This window comes from Megascapheus bottae, chromosome 2 (assembly GCF_031878675.1).
Source record: "Megascapheus bottae isolate mThoBot1 chromosome 2, mThoBot2.hap1, whole genome shotgun sequence".
NCBI classification, from domain to species: domain Eukaryota; kingdom Metazoa; phylum Chordata; class Mammalia; order Rodentia; family Geomyidae; genus Megascapheus; species Megascapheus bottae.
Window position 1 is genome coordinate 23,152,058 of NC_143510.1, and position 17,213 is coordinate 23,169,270.

Genomic DNA, 17,213 nt, shown 5'->3' on the forward strand with positions numbered 1-17,213 from the left:
ATTTTATTAGTAGTGATAGTCAGTTGGTTGTAAAATGATTATACTTACTCTACATTACCAATGCAATGAAATGAAATGAATCAGTGGACATTTGTCATTCTGTGGTCAGTGTGTGTCAATAGTCACAGTCTCTTTGATTTGGTTCAGGTCAACTCTAAATGGCGAGGCCCAGAGCTTCCTGTTGAAGAACAAATCCTCCCCTATAACTATTCTCATCCTGTTTCTCTCTCTCTAAATGATCAACACATCATTTCCCAATAAGCTATCTGCCCACCAACCTCTGTCTTACAGTCTCCATCAGGGAAAATCTCATGGAGGTATTCAATTGTAAGAATATGATCGTTATTAGTAGAGATGTTGATGTTTGGGGAAGCCGCGAAGGGGTGAACAAACATGAGTTTCATTGTCTCATTTTGACCTCTAATGGTCAAAGCATGCCTTGTGCTAAAAGTATAGCTGGCTACACCCCCACTAACAGTCAGTTTAATTTGTAAATTACCTCAAAATTCATACTTCCATTTTCAATTCAGTGATTATTTGTTTGGCTATTTTTATTTCCAAGCTTTTATCACATTGAGTAAGTGTTGATTTTTCTAAAGGTATTTAAATTCCCCCTCGACAACCATTTTCTCTAAGGGCCCTTTATACTTTAATATTCCATGATTCTGTAATTTTGATAATAGCAATATCTGAATAATATATTCTCTGGGAAATAAGGTCATTTAGATACCAAAAACTGTCCTTGAAAATAACACTTCATAAATTATGCAAAGCTGTGGTAGTGTGGAACAAATAATTCCAGTGGCAATGCGTAAATGACAATTGATGTGATGAAGCCTAAGAGGGTTCGGAAAATGAATGCCAGCTTTTATCTTAATAGAACCTTAGGAGCCAGGACGCTGACTATGGCCTTGCTTTGGATCGTGGAGAGCCCTAGCAACACAGGAATAATGTCATCCACATTACATTGCTGGAAAGGACATTGGAAATTGCCACATCAAATCTCTGCCTGTTCTAATAAATAAACTACAGGCTGGTACAACTACATAGCGTGCCCACGCCATTCCAAGAGACAGGACCAAGAAAGAAAAAAAAGAAAGGAAGGAAGAGAGAGAGAGAGAGAGAGAGAGAGAGAGAGAGGAAGGAAGGAAGAGAGAAAAGCTTTTCCTCTCACTCTTCTTGATTCCATTAACAGGTTCTTTTTCACAGATATGGAGTAGAAGAAAATTCCTTCTTCTTTCTCTACTTTATTGTTACAGGGTATTTTTTTGGTCTTTGCCAGAACACAGGGAGGTCTTCTTTTCTTTTTAATATCTCTATAAAATTCCCATTTGGGAATTTCTCTAACATATATATTTTCCATTATATTTAAAATAGCTTTAGTTATTGTTTATCAATCTATGACTTCATAATGATGATGTTCATAGGCCTTTGATAAATATCCAAAAAGTTAAAACAAGTCCTCTATTTATAGGTAGGTTTGTTAGTGGAGCCTTTGAAACAGATAGAATAAAAAAGTGTTTTGCTTTATTAAAATGCAAATACATTTTAATGTAATTGTAGACACACAATTATCACAACCTATATAGTACCGGATTTTTGACACTTCCTTTAAGCATTGTAGAAAATTGGACAAGTGACTATCCAAACTTTGGAGAAAATGGCCCTCAAATACACTTAGTAAGGACTATTTAAAAGGCACCAAGAAAATGAATTTAAAGAAGGCTGAATATTAATTTTTAAAATAGTTATTTTTAGGACATTCTGATGAAATTGGTCTGGCTTGCAGATGAAAATGTAAAGACAGAATCAGGACAATGAGAGTAAAGTAAAATTTGATCCAATGTGTTTGAATTTACATTTTACATTACATCATAAAGTACCATAGTAGCATAGATTATTCACAGATAGTAATTGTATCCAGTAAGACACAAACACAATTTGTCATAGTTCCAAGGCAGAGGTTCTTAATGGAATAGAATCACTATACATGCAGAGATCTTCACATTATAGATACATATCCCTTTCCAACACCTCCAGATTACTCATAAATTAGATCATTAAATGTTGACATACATCCACTTCTTCCATCAGTAACCACAATGCATGAGCCAGGAGCCAGAAACCCTTGCATATAATTCTAACTACCTAGGAGGCTAAGATCTGAAGATCTTGATTGTAAGCTAACTATAGTGGAAAAGTCAGTGGGACTTTTATCTACAAACTAGCAAAAAGCCAAGAGTGGAGATATGAATCAAATGGCAGAGCTCCAATATTGAGCAACAGAGCTAAGACACTAGGGATGTGACTGGTAGAGTGTTTCTAGCATGCATGACTTCCTGGGCTCAATTCCTTGGTACTACATAAAAAAAGAACAAAAAGCTAAGGGACAGTGCTCAGACCTGGAGTTCAAGTCCCAGCACCAGTAAACACACAGAAAAAGTGCAAGCACAAAAGTGTGACACATATTGTTAGGTTTCCTACTGTGCCTTGGGCCCTGAATTCAATTCTTTTTTTTATATTTTTATTGTAATTAATAAAAGGGTTACATAATATTTGCCAGATAGAAGGTGCATTAATTCACATACATTGATACCCTTTCACATGTCTTGGTCCCCATTACCCTCCCCCCACACCCCCATCTGAATTCAATTCTTAACACCACAAAAAAAGCATTTATGCTGCATATAAGGGATAATCTCAAATATCTAAATAGTCTCACTGATCAACCGTTTTTAATAATCTGATTTTAAAAATTTAATTTTCACACCTTATTTTGCTTTATTAGGAGTAGAATATATGGAGTCTCTTCCATATTTAGTTCTTGATGATGCTTTACATATGTTCACATATTCTCCCATTCTTACTCAAAAAGGTTCTTATTTGGAGTATAATCTAAATGTCTATGTGTTTCAGCCTCTCCTGCAAATAGTTGTGTTGTTGTTGTTTTTTCCAGTCCTGGGGCTTGAACTCAGAGCCTGAGCATTGTCCTTGGGCTTTCCTACCTGAGCCCCAGCACCACTTTTGACTTTTCTATGTATGTGGTGAGCTATAACTTGGACTTCCAACCAGAATAACTCAGGAAAATGGTTTCAGTTCTCTGACCCACGGTCTCTTCCATAATAAAATAAAGACCGTGATGCTCTCTCCAACACAATGTCGTTTTGGTGAAATGATTGAAAACTCATGCAAGTTACGTAAACTGTGCTGAAACTGTTCTTTTAAATGATAGCAGCATGGTCCAGACAGCTGTTCTACCTCATGGGAAAGGAAGAAATCAGTCTTAGAGGGCTCCAAATCAAATGAGCTGCTCATTTCCAGAAGTCATGCAACTCATCCCTTCATTCACTCACTTATTTCAAGTTTTGTTGGTGCTGTTTTTCTAGAGATCTGGAAAATATTCTATACACACATACACACAAATATGTAGCACACAAACTTTGAAAGCACTAAATGTTAACTAATGTAAGCAGTAATGAAGAGCATCGCATATGTGTCTCATAGCAAAAATATATTTTTACTTAGATAGCAATAATAAAGACTATACAACTGTGTGTTATCTTGGAATCATTCCTGGAAAATAGTTATGCTATCTGTCTTAGCATGGATTTAAACAACATTCTGGTTATCTTCTTTTTCCACTTTCCAATGAATAACTTATCATTTATAAAAGCAACGTTTGAGTTAAATATTGTTTATGCTAGCACTGGTAGCAGTGATGCAGAGAGGGGAACGTGTGTGCCTCAGGCATATGGTTAGGTGTTATTCTGTTGCCTTAGTGTCTCTAGCTCCTGGTACCAGACAAGACAGTGAGTGAGTGCTGGGACACTGCACAGTCCACATACAGCCAATGTAGCATGCTAACATTATTCCTAAATAGGAGTGTACATTGATCATGATCTCAGAGACACTGTCTCCTCTTATTTGGGAATGAAGTTCTCATGCCTTCAGTGTATACTTTTATAAATCAAACAGTGCAGAAAACAGTATAAAGGTTTCTGGGCATCAAGATTCCAGATGAAATGACACTGTTCCTTAAATAAGCCATTACCCTTAGAACACATTTTATAGGATTTTCCTTGTTACAAGTGAATCTTCATTGTATTGGGTAAAATCTCATTGAATGACTTGCTTTCAAGTCCCAAAAGGAATACAATATACAGTGGAGCAAAAAGTCAACAATGTTTTTAATTCAAGGCCGTGTAGCATCCAAGTCAATCTCATAAAGTCTGACTTTCATGTAATTGTTGTATTCTAGACCTTATTTGCTAGACATTTACTTACCACAAATATGCAGGTAAAATATTATGTATATGTGTATATATATTACATATATGCAATGTATACATGTATATGTGTGCAAAGATATGTATATGCATATTATATAATGTATGTGTGTGTGTGTGTGTGTGCTGAGACAGAAATACAGATATAGATAGAGATGACAGAATTAGAGTTAGAAAAACAGAATTAGAAATGATAGTGACTGGAGCCCGACCATGGCCTCCTGGTAGAGTGCTTGCCAAATATACATGAAGCCCTGGGCTCAATTTCTTGGTACCACATACACAGAAAACACCAGAAGTAGTACTGTGGCTCTAAGGGTAGAATATTATCCTTGAGAAAGCCTACGGACAGTGTCCAGGCCCTGAGTCTGAGCCCCAGGATGAGGAAAAAAAGAAGGGAAAAGAAAGAAGGAAAGAAAAAAAGAAAGAAAGAAAGAAAGAAAGAAAGAAAGAAAGAAAGAAAGAAAAAAAGAAAGAAAGAAAGAGAGAGAGAGAAAGAGAGAGAAAGAAAGAAAGACAGAAAGAGAAAGAAAAGGAAAAAAGGAAGGAAAGAAGGGAGGGAGGAAGGGAGAGAAAAAATCAAGATTGGGATACAGTTAAAGAGAGACATGATAGAGACAGAGGCCAGAGAGATTGATGAAGAGTTAAAAAGAAGATATAAAGAAAATAGAGACAGATAGAGAGCAAAACGAAAAGAGGATACACATAGAGAAAAACACAAATAGAGAGGTTGTAGAGATGACTAAGAATGAAAATAACCATCATAGATTCTATCGTGCTTCTGCTAACAGGTAAAGAAGAAATTATACTGCACAAAGCAATATGCTTCTTAAATAACCTAAATCATATACAGATTGCAGCAGGATTTGATTTGTATCACTCTCCGAAGACCGGACCTTATGCTCTGAACCCATGCAACTCATTGCCTACATCCTGCAGGTTCATTTATGCTGGGTGATAACTCAGCCTTGAGAATGCTGAAGTCATTAACACGCGACAATACCATCACCCCTGCAGAGGTATAATTGCAGCCCTCGCCTTTTCAGCCCTGCTTGATTCCTAATAGGAGATTATGGGCAATGGCTTCTGGATCCGTTCTGTTCTCTCCTCTTAGAAGAATTACATTTTCTTATCTGTGGCTTTGCCAGGTGTACTATTTAAAGTCATATAAAAAATGTTCCTAATGAAGTAATCTTAAATAAGATGGAGAAAGGGACTTTAAGTTCTTGCTCTACTTCTTTTTACTGATTTATTTTATGAAGTAATGTTGCAAATAACTATCTAATTCATGAGGCTATGCAGAAAATTACAATAAAAAATGAGCCACAAGAGCCATAAGGTGTGTTTTTTTCTGCCATTTTCTTTCCATTCTTGCGTTATGTGTAAGGCACTGGAACATTCTTGCAAGAAGAAGGCAACTGGAAGAATCATCCTTACATCTGGATTCCACCAGGGGTAAGGTATTAAATAAGGTGCTGAGAGCCCTGGCAGAGAGGGTGGTTTTCTCCCAGCAACACAGATGTAATTACTGTACTAAAGAAAAAGCACATTAAACCAACGTAAGGATAGGTGAAGAGTGGCAGGAGTAATGGGGTCTTTCACCCCAGTTTAATCAGGGCCTTATTTTAGGATCAGAACAACCATTCTAAAATGGTTGCCCACATAGCACTGAGAAGCCTCGTAAGCAGTGATCCTCAGATGTTAGCAGATGCATGAGGCTCTTTCACCATGGTGAGGCAGAACCACGTTACATTGCACAAATACACATCTCTGTGGCTTAGACATGATAAAGCTGTAGGCTGCTCGGAGATTACTGATCCCCTCAAGCTGTTATAATGCATCTCTGTACATGTTTGCAATGGCTGTAAACAGAGCTTCTACATTTATCTATAGTCCTACATACATCTTGAATGTTATTGAATCCTCAAACCCAGCCCCAGAGTTCAGGCTTCACAACCGATCAAAAAAAGAAAAAAAAATGTCATATCAAGAATTGGCATTTCCTGCTCAACAATTTCTTTCTTTGTGTTGAAGGAAAGCTATACTGAAGTGTGATCCACAGATTTGTACTTTTTAGACAAGTACTCTGCCTCTTGAACTATAATTCCAATTTTTTTGCATTAGGTTATTTTTCAGATAGGGTCTAGTGTTATTGCCCAAGCCATCTCAGGACTATGACCATTCACTCTTCCTAGGATGGTCTTTAAGCATAATCCCTCTGATCAAGCTCTTCCTCCCACACAACTGGAATTGTAGGTGTGAGCCATGCCTTTGGACTTACAAGTTTTCATTTTATCTTACATCCCATGGATTCTGTCACTCGATTCCTCTGTTTGGTTTCTAATGACCTGGATTTCCTATGATGGTTTTTCCCAACTCAATCTAATCAGTAAAGGAACATAACTGTCAGGCAAAGCAAGTATTTCTCTTGGTTCTTCTAGCTGAACTGTCAGGACACATTATGGGAAGAAACTTAAACATGTGAGCTCCACATAATCCATATCAGAGTTAAGAATGGCAGAGGTCATCTCAAAACCCATTGGGCCTTACTAGACAGGGCTAACAAGTTGGATTTCTTCCTAGAATTTATTTGAAAAACTTCCTTTAGAAGTTTGGGTTTTTTTCTGCCACAATCAGAAATAAACAGAAAACTTTCCTTATTTTTCTCCTTTAAGTGTCACGATCATCTCCAAAGCCAAATGGAAAAACTGTGAAACCAACCTTGGTTGCTACATTATCCAGATGACCAAGTATTGAGAATCTATTTGCAGTATTTCATCGAACTTAATGGGAATTGCTAACCTTTCACAAGCTTACAATGTAAAGAGACTAAAACCATCATTGTCCGTAACACATGAATTCAAGGTAATAATTCAGCATTTTTATGGTCATTACAATTCTGACTTTTTATGTGTCTGTAAATTTAACCTAAAGAGGAGAGACATGACTTATTGCTATGTATCATGTTTTGTTCCATAAGCACCATTTTTCAAAATGATGCCCATTTAGAAGTGGATAATTTAAGACTATGTTAATTGACAGAAAACTCTGAAAATGATGAATTTAGCAAGGTCAACTCATTTCCCTTTACTTATAAAGTCCTTTAACTATATGCGTTTGCAAAGTGTTCTAGAAGTCTTCTGGTTTCTTTCTTCACTATCCATGGAATTTAATATTTTATATTAGCATGGAATTTAGTATTTGGCATGGGATTTAATATTCTCCAACTATAACTTTCCACCAGTAAAAATGAACTCACTTCTTTAAAATTTCAAGGACATAGCTAGCGTCAGTGGTTTACACCTGTAGTTCTAGCTGATGAGGAAATGAAAAACTGAGATTCGTGATTCAGCCTGGGCAGGAAAGCCTATAAGACTCATCTCTAATTAACCACAGAAAGAAAAAAACTGGACATGGAGCTGTGTCAAATGGTAGAGCAGTAGCCTTAAACACAAAAATCTCAGGGACAGTGGCTAGGCTCTGAGATTAACCCCCAGGACCAGTACACACACACACACACACACACACACACACACACACACACACACACACACACACCAACATTATAGTGTAGACAACACTCTGCTTCATGTTTTACTTCCTATTTCCTTTTACTTGTGTCAGCCGTTTACATAGTTCACACTGTAGCACATTTCTCGTCTCTTCTGTGATATTTATTTATTGTCCCTAATTGGTTTCTTGACTGAAATGTAATTGTCCATCTTCCCAGTCATTCCATCACGAGCTGTACTTGTTTAGCCCATCAGCATTCTAAACACCTTTTGTTACTAATGTTTACTCCCAATTCTCTCTAGGGCTACTTAATAGTCTTGCTTTAATTGTTAAGTTTCACAGCAAATCAATTTCCATTTGTATGTCCCAAGTTTTCTGAAATTCCCCCTCTGAAATTACTTCATAATGTTATGTCAGTTTTCTGCCCTGACTGTTCAGTGATTTTGTGAATATCACACAACAACTGATAATGCCGGATTCTGCAAAGTGTGAAGAATCCTAAAATAAGAATGACACTGCCAAAAACACCTAGCTCCCACTGAAACATTTGAGATGTGGCCACGAGAAAAAAAAATGTACCTCTAAAGTTAAATGACAAAGCAAAAGCCCAAAATACAATCAAAGTGTTCAGATAAATAAAAGGTCAAATGTACGCAATCTTTAAAATCCTAGTGGCGGTTGCAAAAGCAATCAATCAACAGTCAACTAGTGAGAAGAGAATGGCAAACTTTGCAAGCACTGGGAATGTGCAATATCAGAAGCAAGGTTGTTTGTGGATGACTGGGCAGATCGTGTGCACTGTACAAATCTGACTTTGAATTTATTGAGAATTAAGGAGAACCAAGAAGTGTCACATCAGAAATCTATTTTTGAAGAAAGGAGCCAAGCTCATGTAATAAAAATACAGGCTAGATAGTGCTACACAGCTAGTTGTTAACACTGATGTGGGTGGCTCTGATAATTTTAACAGTAAATGCTAACTGTTGGGAGGCAGGTGACTTGGATAAATCATTACAGCAAACCCAACACCCCCACACAAGGTGTATAGTTCATTTTTAACATATGTAGTATTTATTGACACCGTTATAGACACAAAATCCAGTAAGAATCCTGTGAGCAAAACACTTCTTTTATTTAGATTTTCTCCATCCATCAATTTTCTCCTCCATACCTAAATCTTCTAACATTTCACTGGTATTTAAGTTACCATGCCTTGAATTCCTCTCCTGGTGTTCCTTCCTTTAAGAGCTAATCCTTTAAGAGTTAAACTTTTCAGAGGGGTAACAATGTCCCACAAGAAATGTACTCACTACCTTGTACATCATTTTGACACTAAAATTAAATTTTAAAATGGAAATAAAGGTAAACTTTTTCATTTGGCCTGGCTTCTCTTTAACAGTGACACCAGTGTCATCCAGACATCTGTCAACAGCATCCTTAATCACTATTCTTATCTTTGACTGAAGTTATTCAGCTCTTAAACTAAATTGCTTTTATTTTTCTTTCTATTCTTGCTCCTGTGCATTATCTTGCTTCCTACTCCATCTCTAGTGTACCACCTATTCCACTTCATCCCCAAAACAATTTTTCCAACCTTTGTATTTCATTTCTTTCATCAAAAATACAAAAGTGATTTCTGGCTTTGCAATTTAAATACATGCATCTATCTTCACTACTTCCTGTTACATCATAAATGTGACAGCAAATGAATTATAGATGGATGATGACGGTGATAGGAAGAGATAAAGAGATCAATTATATACGTATGGTACAGATACACTTTCAAGGAAATTTAAAGCAATAGAGGAAAGGAGGAAGATGGTTGATGTAAGTTTGACATGACTGGAAGGTAGAGTAGGAGTGGGGCATGTGACCTAAAAAACGATAAAATCTAAGGAATGCTGGAGGTGGGGGCAAAGTCAGAGTTTCTCAAAGTCTGCATTAGTTGATCACTAATAAGGGTAAAAAGGAAGAATGAGTGATTAGGTTGAATAAAACCCTTAAGATTTACATAAACAATGAAGTTTCTTCTCCTCTGCCATCTAAGTAAGGGAATTTATCTTCGTATCAGGAAGGAGTAGAAGATAATCAATGAACGACTCAGGAGAGTAATCATAGCACTGATATATAATTTGGTACCACTCCTGGGGCTTGAACTCAGCTCCCCGAGTTTTTGTGCAAAAGGCTAGCAGCTCTACCACTTGATTCACAGGTCCACATCCAACGTTTTCTTGATCGTTAACTGGAGATAAAGGTTTCACAGAATTTCCTGCCCAGGCTGGCTTGAACCCATGATCCTCAATTCTCAGCCTCTTGAGTACCTAGCATTACAGGCATGAGCCACCAGCACCCAACTTCAGTTATTTCTAACTGAATGACTTTAGTCATTCAGAGTCTATAGTCCCAGAGTCTACAACAGCAATTTGTTTATGTTAGCTCAGAAGAATATTAGTTCTCTTGGATGAGATTTAATATGCATACAGAAAATAAATGCTTTATCTCCTGAACATTAGTTCAGCAACAATCTGCCAGCATTCTACCACAATCTTCAGGGCACTTGTACCACGAAATGGCCCTAAGAGCTCAGATGTAGTGAGTTTCCTACTGGAAAATAATCCATGTATGAGCACCCCTCTCGCAGTGTTCTTACTAAGCTTTGAGTCAGCTTGCCAGGAATAGATAACATCTTGTTACATACCTGAGGAACAGACACATGAACCAAGCAGCAGCTTACAGACTCCTCACCTCTACCCCGATATTTCCTGCCACAGCCTTTTATTCTGGAGAAGCTCCAGTCTTGTTGCTCCCTATTTTTCAAGTCTGATCATCTAGTCTCATTCATTTCCAGCCAGTCTTGTGTTGTCATAGGTTCATCAAATTTATCCTGAGATTCTTTTGAGGCTAAATTTTAATGTCTGTTGTAAATAGAAAAGTCTGTGTGTTTTGATCGCTTTTTTGTGGGACTTTTCTGTGGAGTTAAAGCCTAAGTAACCGAATCCCAGCTTTATAACTGACTTTTTTCTGTATTTTGGATTCTTCATTCGTATAAGAGGAAAAATTCCATATATAAAGAAATATACAACCACTGAGATATTGAATGGCAAATTTGTCACTAAAGTGCATCACTACCAAATAAATTGTTCTAATCTAGAGGACAGTGTAACATTTTAAAATAGAGTGGTTAAATAATAAACTACGGAGATTAGAATAAAATGGTTAGATTCTGGAACAGACATGATGTAGTGTATGAAGAAGTCAAGGTAAATAATGCAACTTATCTGGACTCCATTTGTATTATCTGAAAAGTTCATTTATTCAGCCAATGTTTATTGCAAGTTTTCTATGAGGCAGATACTTCTTGAACAGTGGGAAACATTAATAAACTAAACAGGCTAGGATCACTATCCTGCAGGAAGGGAATGATTGTTAAACCTAGCTCACAGCATTATTGTGAGGATAAAGAGAGCTACTTAAAACACAAAGCATTTTATAAATAGAGTATGTCTCACAGAAGTTAATGCTGCCTGCGTTGTTGGAATTATAAGCAACCATGTATGACATATAAGATTTCATCAAATAATTGCATTCCATATAGATAAAATACTATCTACAATCACACAACCATAGAGTGAGAGTTAAAAGGTGAGTCTCCCACTTATAGCAGGCCACTTTCCTCACCTGTCAAAACAACTTAGTATGTTGAGGCACCAAGTGTAAGATGCTAGGTGAGTAAAGAAAGAGAATTGTAGAGATTTTTTTAGATAATTGTAGAGATTTAAATGTAGTAATAAAACTAATAACCAGTCCTCTGTATGTACTCAAATATGTGTATATCAGTGTTGACAGCAGTGTTATTCATGAAAGCCAAAGTGCGGAAATAGCCCATAGTAGAAATACTCACAGACAGATAAGTGAATAAACATGTTTATTAAAGGGGAACAGAACTCTGCACTATGCAAGCACCAGCTGAATGAAATAAGACAGATAACAAAAGAACATGTGTGGTATTATATTTCTAATCATACCAGGCACCTAGATTAATCGTAGAGTAAGGAAGTAGAATGGTGCCCACTGGGAGATATGAAGAGAAAAGAGGATGGATAGGGTTGTTTCCTGAGTACAGAATTTCAGTGTGGCGAGATGACTAGGTTTTAGAGAGAGATGATGATCATTATACAATATAAATATAATGCTACCAAAATGAATATACTTACAACTGGTTAAAATAGTAAAATATTTTTGTATATTTGACCACTGAAAAGGAAAAAGAAACTGTTATCACACTCCAGAAATTTTGAGAAGTTGTCAAAATTCTCAATCGCTCTAAATATCTTTTGTAAATTCAATTTATGTAAAAACTTGTTCTTGAGATGTAAAAAGACAAATAAGATAGATAGATAGGTAGATAGATAGATATGATATATGGGATATATATGCATATATTACCAACAATTCAAGAGAGCAATATATCCTTTTTTCTGAGTAGAGTGTTTTGGAACCCACGTTAAATTCTTGTTCCATGAATCAACATCATAACTAATCAAACAAGAGATTTTTTTAGCTGCTATTCATAAAGAATATTATATAAACTCTGTCACATAGTTTATACAATTATCTCAATACTTAGGGGTATCTTACGTTTTATTTAATATACACTATGTCCTCTTCAAAATGATATTTATTATTTCTTAATAAACTTCAAATATTACATAGAAGTCAGTTTGGAGGAAATCCAGCTATACTATCAGCCTCCAACATATGTAGATTCAGTTAACAGGTGTATTTTTTAAGAGTAAGTCCATAGTAGTTAGAAACAATCATAAATTGGACTCAATCTTAGTCTCTGGGAGTTGTAATGTAGACATTAGATTTGAGCTCAGCGATAATTTAGTGTCCGTAAGGTTACAGAAATAAAACAGATTAACTCGATTTTAGTAATTAAGTTTATGATAAAAAAAAGTTTTGCTTGGTAAAAACAGATTTTTTATAAATATGTATCTCTTTCTCCATTATTACAGAAAATAATGTTGAAATATTGTAGGGAAGTGTTGTAAAATGATTCTGTTACAGGTATGAAATATATTAAATACATCAATGCCTTAGCAAATGCCTAATGAATGTGAGAATAAATAACAAACTCAAAATGCAGATAATGTCAAAACTGTATCATGTAATAACTATTTGAAATAAATAAATCATGTACTTTTGGAAGAAATTATTTTAGAATCTACTGGACTAATATCAAATGACAAATTTCTATGGCAATAGACACTACTTGGAAAACACCTCAGGGAAATACCATTTGAGTGATTTTTCATTTCCTTTGGTCAGATAATGTACATCTAAATTATCAATCACGTTAGTTTTCTGCAAGTCTCTGTACTAAGGAAAATATATACACCCACATTCACACACCACACATTCATTCACACCATTTTTCTTCCCAATGTTTTTTTATTAAAGAATTTATTAACATTGATTTTTACAGCATATTTCAAATGACATGTTTAGCAAACGAGTGTTCAAGAAGGGAATCTCTATATACACTCACTGGCGCTTAGTTTTTAGAACATAATCAGAACTAGGCTAAGGGTTTGTATATCATAGATACATATTAATTTATGAAATAAAATATTATGTCTATAGAGTCATAGGTTTTTATGTCTATGTAGTTATATTTATATTTCCAATACCATGTCCATAGCATTGGGTATGCAAATATTGAGTCCTTGCTCTTGTACTCTTTGAATCTAATAGCCACATATTAAGGATACCATGCGCCTTTTGTGGCTTTGGTCTTGACTTGTCTCACTCAACATGATTCACTCTAGATTCATCCATTTCCCTTCCAATGCCATTATTTTTACTTGTCTGTTGGCTATGTAGAATTCCATTGTGTGCATATATATATATATATCACATTTTCTGTATCCATTCATCTGCAGTAGGGCGTCTGGATTGTTTCCATCACCTGGCTATTGTGAATAGTGCAGAGATAGACATAGCTGAGCAGGTGTTCTTATCATATCTTGGGTTATGATGTTCAGGGCAGATGCCCAGAAGTGGTATGGCGGGATCATAGGGAAGGTCAATTTTCAGTTCTTTAAGAAACCTCCACACGGCTTTCCAGAGTGGCTGAACTAGTTTACATTCCCACCAGCAGTATAGTAGGGTTCCTTTTTCTCCACAACCCTGCCAGCAACTGTCATTGTCTGAGTTCAAAATCTTAGCCATTCTTGTTGGGATAAGGTGGTATCTTAGGGTTGTTTTTATTTGCATTTCCTTTATGACCATGGATGATGAACATTTTCTCATATGATTTTCTGGCATTTTAACTTCTTCTTTTGGTAAGTCTCTCTTTAGTTCCCTTGCCCATTTAGTGAATGGTTTGTTGGGTTTGGGGGGGAATAGTTTCTTGAGTTCCCTGTAGATACTGGATATTAAGCATTTGTCAGGTGTATTATTGGTAAATATCTTTTCCCAGTTGGTTGGCTGTCTCTCTACTTTTGTAACTATGCTTTTATCTGTGCAGAAGCCCAGCGGGTTCCTCCAATGTTTTTTTATTGCATCCAAATTACAGAATTAATGTTTTAATGCTAATTGTATTTCTCATCCTAATGACAATAATAACGTTGTCCCTTTTTCTACAAGGACTCAGGTCAATTCTATGCCTTCTCACAAGAAAGAGGAAAATTGGTCACAGTGGATAGATGACACTTCCTCATTCACTCCAGAATAAATTTCAATCAATTGAAACAATTTATAAAGCAAAGCTGGCTTTTGCTTCACCTTCTTGAAGCATGTGAAGCATTGTATGAGCTCGAACTGATTTTTCTTCTTTTTGGGGACTGTTAGGACTGTCATCGTGCCGTATACAGAGCACATAATTCATTTGATGCATTCTCTTTTATGGTTTCTATAAACAGTTAGAATTTATTTACAGAAAGTAGCTTCCAGAAAAAAATAACCTTGGATTCTGAGACTATACAACATCACTCAAGAGGTCAAGATGAATTCTTCAGGTTGTGCACAGTGAATTCCAAGTCTCTGTATTACCAGGAATCAAATTTCCATTCATAAGACAGTGTGAACATTTACCTTAAACTGCTAGAGAGAAAAAAATGGATAGCTACAAAGCCTCGTTTCCTTCCTATGTTTGGTATTGATTTGAAGAGCAAGATGGTAGGCAAAGTGTGTTTGGTAGGGAGGGGATTTCTTCAATTTGTAACCTACTGTGTCCCAAACACTGAATCACAGAATGGTTTATTTTGTTTGGATCTGTTTTCTTCTTCAAAAATCACAGATGCCAGTATTTTATGTAAAATTAAATGCACTCACAGTACTTGTGGTGCAATTTAAATATGTTTTCGGTGTTTTCCTCCAGAAATCCACAGAGTGTAAAATGATTTGCACAGCTTGACATTCCTTTTTATTGACTTAGAATTAACTCTGCTGACTTGATAAAACAAAACTAAATTAAGCCAGAATTACATTAATTTTATTTTATTTTCTAAATAGCTGTTTCAGCTAAGATAGCCTTAGTGGAAATATCCATTTTATGCTTTATTTAACTCTGTGGAATTTCTCTCTCATTTAAGTCTAAGTACTAAACTGCTTCATCTGAATTTCTTTGTTGTTGTTGTTTACTTATTAGTTTGCCAAAGAAGCAGTCCAGCTGATACTTTTTGTGTTCTTTTTATGGATTCAAATCTTCTGAAATGCAAAGACCACTTGGATTGACCAGAACCAGAACAAAACAAAACATATCTTATTGTAGGAGCAAAGCTCTCATTTCTCCATTTTCCCCTTGGATACAAAGAATCCTCATAAATGTATTAAGAGCAATTCAATGAGGTAAACAACTCATCCTTTATTCTGAGTAAAGTGTACTTGTTGGAGCCCACTTTAGAATCTTGTTCTGTGCTTCAGCATCATTACTAGTCAAATGGGGGGATTTTCACTCAGTATTCCCAGGGACTATTGAATACTATAAGCAGAATGCCCAGCTAGCTCTTGTCGGCTTCCAGGGACAACCAGAGCCACACATTCATGTTTATTTTTAGACCTCCATTATCACACTGTGCTGTGTGACAAATAACCACCAAACATTACTGCTATACAACAATTGTGAATTATCCATGCATCTGGGGTAGTTGGCTACATGGCCTTACTGCTCTTTGCCAGCTGCCAAGTCAACCACATTGCTTTTGGCTAGGAGCAGCACAACATAGCTCCTGTATTTACGTATCACCACACACATCACCACTTAATCCAGTGTACTTCACAACACTATAGTTCAAAAGTGTGGATTGTCTTCATTCAATTATTTTTGCTCCAAATTTGTATAAATCCTGTCAAGTTATTCATCAATAAATCAAACTTTTATTACAAGGTTCTCAGAAGAATGTACTTCTAAGCTCCTTCAGGCTTCTGGTAGAACCTATTTCCTTCTAGCAGGATCTTTCCTGCTACTGTGTTGCGATGGTTCTGAAATATCAATTAATTTGAAAAAGGTCATTTTTTCTACATAACATAAATATCCTCAAGACTCAGAGATTTGAGTGTGGACTTTTTGGACAGCTATTGTATCTAATATGGACCAGACCTGCTGACTTGAGAGGGTAAGGCTTATCATTTCAATACTTTGCAACATCTGCCGACAAAGGAAGCCACCAGGTTCTGCCCGAGGTAAGAATGGGGGAAACTATACAGTTAAATGGCAAAGCATGTGGGTATAAGATGAGCAAACAAACAAACAAACAAAAACACACTTTCACGCTCTACCCTAGAACCCCCTAAAGATAACAGTGATATAGTGTTTGGTTTATTAATTATTGCTGAACACCAGTTAGATAGGAGTGAATGCTTCCACAATAAAGGGGATACCCACAACACACCATCAACCATAGTTCCCATCAGCCTAGGAGTTGGTCATGGTGTTGAAAGTGCCAATTGTATTGCTTCTCACTAGTGTGTGGCATTACCTGAAGCTCGAGTCAAAATATTCAGGACTTTGCTGGGAATGGTGATGTACACCTATACTCCTAGCTACTCTGGAGGATGAGTTCTGAGAATTATGGTTCAAGGCCGACCCAGGTAGGAAAGTCTGGGATACTCTTATCTCTAAAAAGCTATATTAAAAAAAAAAGCTGGAAGTAGAACTGTGGTTCAAGTGGAAAACTAGACTTAAACATAGGCCCAAGGACCAGCACACACACACACACACACACACACACACACACACACACACACACACACACACACCACATCCATGCCTCATATTCTATGCCAAAAACAGCCCTAAAGAATGATATATACCAATCTCTGAAAACTATACAAGGTAAGTATCAATATATCTCCTATAATAGTATACTTTATACATATAACACACATACAAATTGATGCTATAAAATG